Raw genomic sequence first — 7,766 nt, 5'->3', positions numbered from 1 at the left:
CTTCCAGTACTCTGGTTTCTTCTGCCTTCTTGGCTGCCATTGTTAGTCCAGGCAAACGTGGCCCCATGATGCAGAAGCCACCTCCAAGGCACTCTCATAGATGCAAGAAGCCCCTCCAGCTACATCGCATCATGGATTAGAGTCAAGCCCATCTCCTTGGCTCTGAGCTGGTACAGCTTTTAACATTACTAAAACACTGGACAAGTTCTTCAGATATGCAAAGTAGCTCTCAATGGCCTTGCTTGCTCCTCTCATCCCCCAAGCAATAGCTGTGGGGGGCTTTGGGATTTTGGGGGATCCCTAGGTCAGGTTACATATCCACTGCATATCTTTATTTCTTCCCATCTCCATTCCTTTCTTGGCTCCAGTAAAGTTCTTTTTAAATGCCTAACACAAGTTGATTTCAGGTGATTATACATATGTTTTCACCCAATATAATTAAAATATTATCATTTCAATGTTTAGTCCATTATGAATTTTTTAGCTATTTTATATTCTTATGTTTTCATTGTCTTCGAAAGCCAGTGTGTATAGCACACATACAACCCATCTCAGGACTTAATTGCCACATGTGGCTAGTGAGTACTATACTGCCTGGCACAGATCTAGTCAACAGAAAAAAAGGGAGCATTTGCAAAACATCCTCTGACCAAGCACTTGTATGGAGAGAGGCAAAAAAAAAAAAAAATCCCAAGAAAAATATTGGCAAACTGAGTTTACTCAAAAGACATAGAAATATGAAAGATCATGCCAAAAATATATTCTAAGAATTTAAGGCTGGTTTAGCATTATAAGTTTATACAAGTGATTTTTACTTTATTTTTTATATTGCTTTCACTTTTAACATATTAGAAAGCAACAAAACTATTTTCATACAGAAAAGTAAAAGAAGGAAAAAACAAAATTAAAACTGAAAATGTAGAACTAAGAATAGAAACAAGAAAAAATAATTTGAGAGAATATTTAATGTTATGTAAATAAAATAGAATTAATCTTACTCAAGAAATACCTACAGTACCTGTACTTTTTTTATTTAGAAAAAAAGTACTTCTGATCTCAAAAAAAATAAATATCTAAACAGATAGGTTGCCATGGAAAAATTGAGAATGTTACTAAAGGTCTGAACCCTTCCCCCAAGTTCCATATAATTTCTATGAAATGTGATGAAAGCTTCAAATTCAAGTAACAGAATCCAATGTTATTTTAAATGGTCTGGAGCAATAAAAAGAAAAAACCTCCTATTTATTTTTATTCAATACATAGGACACCAAATTCTGAGAAAACACAAAAAGAAAACAATATACTAATTTTCTTATGATCACTGATGGAATATCATAAGTGAAATACTATCACATGCAACACAAAAACATATTAAAGAAAAAATAAACTCACACCAAGTAGGGTTTCTCCTCCAAATGGCAAGCCTGGTCCAAGTTAGGAAATCTGTGACCATCCCTACCACTTTATAAGCTTGACTTTAGCTGGTGTCCTGAAGGCAGAGCCTGAGATGGGGATTCTCACCAGGTGCTTTATCATGGGAAAAGCTTTCAGGAGAAAGCTGAAGGAGGCAGGAGCAGGTGGGAAATGTGGGTGAATAGGAGATTCCTTTGGAGTTCAGTTTTGCCTGATCCACAGCTGAAGCTGTGTGGAGCAGAAATTCCATCTGGCTGTCTGCTCTACCTGGCAGAGGCCAGGGAACTAGCTTTTTTTGTCACTGTTAGTCCAGCAGGGGTATGGGCTGGCTCCACCTCCAAGAAATCTCTGGGGAAAGGGTTATGTGGGATTGGGGTCATTCTGGGGAAGAGGGAAGCTATAAGATGTTAGCAGCTCATACTTCCAGACACTGGTAATTGGGTGCGCCCTCCCTGAACAGGGTTCCAGAGTAGCAGGCTTTTGAGTAGGGGCTTCACTAATATGTCTGATGAAGTCAAAAGAAAGGATGACTAACCATATTTCAAAGTAATACACAATTTATTAAAGATGTAAAATTTTAAAAATTCATTTCAATTTTTAAAAATTTTCACTTACAAATTATCATTCTATTGTATTTCTTGTAAATTTTAAATACATACAAGTAGACTCTTATTTCCTCTTTGATTAGTGTTTGGACAGTTTCAGATTAACTGGTTAAGTTTTCTTCAACAAGCAATCCCTTTTATAGTTTAGTTGTTTGGATTACCTGTTTCTGTGAAAAAAAAAAATACCCCACAACTCAGTGACCAGTTATTATTTCTCACAATTCTGCTGGTTAGCAATATGGGAAGTTCTGCTTCTTGTCTTCCCTAGGCTTATACACAGGGCTGCCTCACTGATGGCTTCAGCGGGTCCTGGCTATCCATGATGGCCCCATTCATATGGCTGGGAGCTCAGTCCTTCTCCATGTGGAGCTCCAGTAAGCTACACCCAGGTTTCTTCACAACATGGAGGTCTCAGTCTCTAGCCACCTTCCATTAGTGAAAGTGGTCAGGAGCCTGCCCCAAATTCAATGACATGGAGAAATCATCTTCTCTTGACAGAAGGAGCATCAATGTCACATTGCAAGGGGCCTTGAACAAGAGAGTCGTAATTTAATTGGCAGTGGGGGCACATTATTATTAAACTACCATATTAATTATATTACTTTAATGTTTTTAACCTGTATTTTTTAAAGATTTTATTTATTTATTCTTAAAGAGAGGTGAAGAGAGGGAGAAAGAGAGGAAGACAAACATCTATGTGTGGTTGCCTCTCATGCGTCCCCTAGCGGGGACCTGGCTCACAACCCAGGCATGTTACCTGACTGGAAATCCAATCAATGACCCTTTGGTTTGCAGGCCGGCTCTCAATCCACAGAGCCACACCAGCCAAAGCATTAACCTGCATTTTTAAACTGAATACAATCCCCATTACTGTCCAGGCAGCATTACAAATTACCCAGGCATATTTTCTAAGCACCTGTGGTAGGCAAAATATTGCCCCCACCAAAGATGTCCACATCTTCATCCCCAGAACCTGTGAGTATGTTAGGTTAAATCAAAAAGGGGAATGGAGATGGCAGATGGAGCTAAGTTTGCTAAACAGCTGGCCACAAAACAGGGCGAGTGCCCTGGTATCCAGGTGGACCCAATATAATCAAGGGTCCTTAGAAGTAGAAGATGGACCCAGAGGAGTCAGAGATGGATGATGGATGATGGAAGTAGGCTCAAAGAAATGTCATATCGCTGGCTTTAAGATGGTAAAATAGGGCCACCAAACAAAGAATGAGGGTGCTTCTAGAAGCTGGAGAAGATGAGGAAACAAAATTTCTTCCAGAGCCTTCAGCAAGGAACTCATCTCTGCTGACACCTTTGGTTTTAGCCCAGTGAGACTGTTACCAAACAAAAGGGTGGGCCTGGGATGATATACTATTATATCATCCCAGGTTTGTTATGTCCACCACCTTATAGGAAAGACATCTCTCAATGCCAGAGATTCATGAAAAGGAAATGTTTATTTAATGCTATACAAACTTAAAGTAATGACCTAATGTCTTCATCAAAATCCCAAAGTCTCTTAAAACACCCACAAGCACACACAGTCCATCATTCCCCCCTTTTCCCTGTCTGGAGTACCATATGTCAGGAAAAGAAACAGAAGTCCGCAGCTCAGGCAGCCCTCAGTTCTTCCCAGTAATCCATCTTGGCTGGTAAGCCTCCCTTGGTTCCCGGCACCATTATCTATGTCGCTGGGATCTCTGCTAAAGACAGGTGGTGGTTCCCCCTTCTAAAGCTGCGGGGGGCCCCACTCTGGCAATGCTGCATGGTTCTCTCTCCAATGGCTGCAGAGAGGAGGGGTCATCACTCTACCAAAGCCAAGAGGCAATTCTCTGCTAAAGCCACATGGTGATTCTCTCTCACAGGGCTTCAGAAGTCCCCACTCTGGCAAAGCCGCATGGTCCTCTCCAATGGCTGCTGCATTTGGGTTTAAATCCCCACACCAATCTTCTCTGCAGCCCCATTTATGACTCATCCCACAATTGGCTACACTTGCCAGCACTCTCATATCCTTCCAGCTTTACTGCGCTGCCATCGTGAGTCTGGGCAGGCATGACCCCATGTCATGAAGCCAATCTTCTTCAAGCGCCCATGCAGGTGCTGTAACTCGGGGGACCTGCCCCCCCAGTTATGTCTTGGTGGGGAAGTTACTTCCATTCCCCTGGCTCAGAGCATGGTCACAGCTATTTAACATATCTATGTAACCAGCTAAAGGTTATAGATATGTTAAATGACCATACCAGAGGTTTGCTGCAAGGCTGTTGCTATGCAAAACAGCTTTCAATGGCCCTGCTCCATGTGTCCCTTCCCCCAACCCACACCTGTGGGGTGGGGGGTGAGGACATCCTAATATTTCCTGGACACCTTGAGTTCTGGACCCCATTCCAAATCCCTATTTGGGTCCCCATCTTGGTTGCATCCTGTATCAAAACCAATGCCAGTCTTCTGAGTTACAAAATTGAAGATAACACATTTCTGTTGTTTTAAGCCACTAAGTTTGTGGTAATTTGTTATAGCAGTGATAGAAAACTAACATACCACCTAGCCCTTTTTAAATCTATTTCAAACTTAGAACTGTAGAAAATCAATGTTCTCTTAAACACTTAAGTTCTGATTTACAAACTTCATCATATTCCCACATATTTACCAATTAAACTTGTGAGTCTAAGCCAATTTCACATTTCAAAATTAAGCCACATTCTTACATGTCAGATATGCCTTATATCCTTTTAAATTTTCCACACCATTTAAAAACAAAATATGGATTGTCCTAATGGCTGTGACATATTTTCTTAAATTCAGTGCAAATGTGCCCACTGTGGGTTAGATTCCCCTGCAGATCCTGACCTGGTTGCCTGGAGAGAACTGCTTTGTGTTAACAATCCTCTGATGTTCACCACCCACATTACCCACTTTCCACTCACTCACACCTGTATTCTGTATTCCCATATACTCTGCGAGCTCCTAGATATCAGGGATCTTGATTCTTGCCTCCCCTTTCTACCCACATTCTCCATGAAAGTAATTCAGATTTGATGGTGTTTGCAAGTTGATCAGTCATTTGTGGAATGAGCAATCATTTCAACATTTTTTAATTGCTGGTATAGTTATTTTACAAAAGAAAACATCCCAGGTACTAAAGTTGACATGGATGCTCACACACAGCAGGATTCCACTTCCCTTCCTCCTGATGGAACCCAATGTGTTTAGGGCTTTACCACACACTCTGACAGGTTTGCTTCTTATCAGTAAAATAGAGCCCACCTTCTCTTGCCACTGATTAACTCATAAATCTGAGCTTTGACCCAATCAATGCACAGCACACCCTCCCAGAGGAGGTTGTTATTGGTCTTGGCAGGCCATGATTTATCTTGGCCCAATCAAACTGGAAGGAAAGCTTGTTATTCCATGATTGGGAGAGTGATCCTCTCCCCATAGGCCATAGAAAGTAACATTGCGTCCTGATTGTAGCTTGTGGCCATCTTTGTCTGGAAGGAGAGCTAGCCAAAGGCAAAGTCAACAAAGGAGGAAGAGATTGCTAGGATTAACAGAGGTATGAGGGCAAACCCTGACCACATGGCACCCTAACCCTCCCCCACACCAACATAGACACAAAGACACACAGACTCTTCTAGTATTTGATAATATATGCTCATTCCTTTTTTTATTTTCTCTTTTTTACTATATTTTATTGATTATGCAATTACAGTTGTCCCATTTCCCCCCTTCACTCCCCTCCACCCTATACACCCTCTCCCACCCATATCCCCCACTTTAGTCATGTCCATGTGTCATACTTATAAGTTCTTTAGCTTCTACATTTCTCATACTATCCTTACCCTCCCCCTATCTATTTTCAACCTACAATCTATGCTACTTATTCTCTTTACCTTTTCCCCCTCTCTCCTCCTACCACTCCCCTGTTGCTAACCCTCTATGTGATCTCCATTTCTGTGTTTCTGTTCCTGTTTTAGTTGTTTGCTTAGTTTCTTTTGGTTTTGCTTAAGGTGTGGTTGTTAATAATTGTGAGTTTGCTGTCCTTTTACTATACATGTTTTTTCTTTATCTTCTTTTCTTAGATAAGTCCCTTTAACATTTCATAAAATAAGGGCTTGCTGATGATGAACTCCTTTAACTTGACCTTATCTGAGAAGCACTTTATCTGCCCTTCCATTCTAAATGAGAGCTTTGCTGGATAGAGCAATCTGGGATGTAGGTCCTTGCCTTTCATGACTTGGAATATTTCTTTCCAGCCCCTTCTTGCCTATGAGGTCTCTTTTGAGAAATCAGCTGACAGTCTGATGAGAACTCCTTTGTAGGTTACTGTCCCCTTATCTCTTGCTGCTTCTAGGATTCTCTCCTTCATTTTCACCTTGGCTAATGTAATTATGATGTGCCTTGGTGTGTTTCTTCTTGGGTCCAACTTCTTTGGGAGTGTCTGAGCTTCCTGGATTTCCTGGAAGTCTATTTCCTTTGCCAGAATGGGGAAGTTCTCCTGTATTATTTGTTCAAATAAGTTTTCAATCTGTTGCTTTTCCTCTTTCCCTTCTGGGACCCCTATAATTCGGATGTTGGATCCTTTAAAGATGTCCTGGAGGTTCCTAAGCTTCTCCTCATTTTTTTGAATTCTTATTTCTTCATTCTTTCCTGTTTGGTTGTTTTTTTCTTCCTTCTGGTCCACTCTATTGTTTTGAGTCCCAGTTTCCTTCCCATCACTATTAGTTCCCCGTGCATCTTCCTTCATCTCTTTTATGGTAACCTGCATTTTTTCATCTAATTTGCACCCAAAATCAACCAATTCTGTGAGCTTCCTGATCACCAGTGTTTTGAACTGTGCATCTGATCAATCGGCTATCTCTTGGTCGCTCAAAAGGATGAGTCCTGGGGCATTGATCTGTTCTTCTGTTTGAGACAAGTCTCTCTCTCTCTCTCTCTCTCTCTCTCTCTCTCTCTCTCTCTCTTTCTCTCTTGTTTTTTTTTTTTGTTTGTTTTTTTTTTTGTCTGGTAACTCCTGTTACAATGAGGGGTGGAGCCTTAGGTGTTCACCAGGGCTGGGCACCCCAGTCTCTAAATTGTGATTTTGTATGTGGGGGTGGGGGCGGGGGCAGGAGGGAACAATGGCGGTAGCTCCATTCTCCTGGGACCTCAGTCCCTTCTCTGGGATCCTGGGTTGTGCGCTCTGCCCTGGTCCACAATCGCCGCCTCACTGGGTCTGCCAGCTGCCGCTTGAGTACTCAGGGTCCACCTGCTGCGATCCTGTGCACCCCAGATGCCTTATGAGTTCCCAGTTGCCTTATGCGCCCAGTTCTCCCTGTTCTCCACATACCGCCACCCGCGCCTGGCTGCTCCTCTCTGCCCCTCCTACCGGTCTGGATGAATGGGTCTACTTCAACTTTTTGGCTGTCCTACTTCCATTCAGATAAATTCTCTGTCAGTTCTGGGTGTTATTCTACCTCTAAATTGTTGTTGTTCTAATCTTGGTTGTGCGTGGAAGTACGATGCATCCACCTATGCCTCCATCTTGCCAGAAGTCCCGTACTCATTCTTTAAAACAGTGCTTCTCAGGCTACAGTGTACACATCAGAATCCCCTGCAGAGCTGGTTAGAACCCAAATCTAGGCCCCAATATGCCCCAAAATCAGAGCTGATGACTCAGCAGGTTGGAGATGAAGCCTGATAATTTTTATTTATAACAAGTTTTGGGGGATGTGATGCTTCTAGGTCAGGACATGCTCTGAGAGCTCCTGATTTAAA

The 7,766-nt window shown here is 42.0% G+C and overlaps 1 long non-coding RNA gene across 1 annotated transcript; it reads right to left on the bottom strand.

Annotated features, from left to right (window-relative positions):
* Nucleotides 1-1,343: 1,343 nt before the first annotated feature.
* On the bottom strand, nucleotides 1,344-5,188 carry LOC118496899. Its single transcript, XR_004899460.1, has 3 exons — nucleotides 4,941-5,188; nucleotides 2,776-2,869; nucleotides 1,344-2,546 (listed from the first exon to the last, which is right to left on the bottom strand). It is a non-coding gene; the product is annotated as an uncharacterized LOC118496899 (long non-coding RNA).
* Nucleotides 5,189-7,766: the final 2,578 nt, after the last annotated feature.

This window comes from Phyllostomus discolor, chromosome 9 (assembly GCF_004126475.2).
Source record: "Phyllostomus discolor isolate MPI-MPIP mPhyDis1 chromosome 9, mPhyDis1.pri.v3, whole genome shotgun sequence".
Taxonomy (NCBI): domain Eukaryota; kingdom Metazoa; phylum Chordata; class Mammalia; order Chiroptera; family Phyllostomidae; genus Phyllostomus; species Phyllostomus discolor.
Note: the sequence above shows the minus strand (reverse complement) of the source record. Positions and strands in the feature narration are given on the sequence as shown.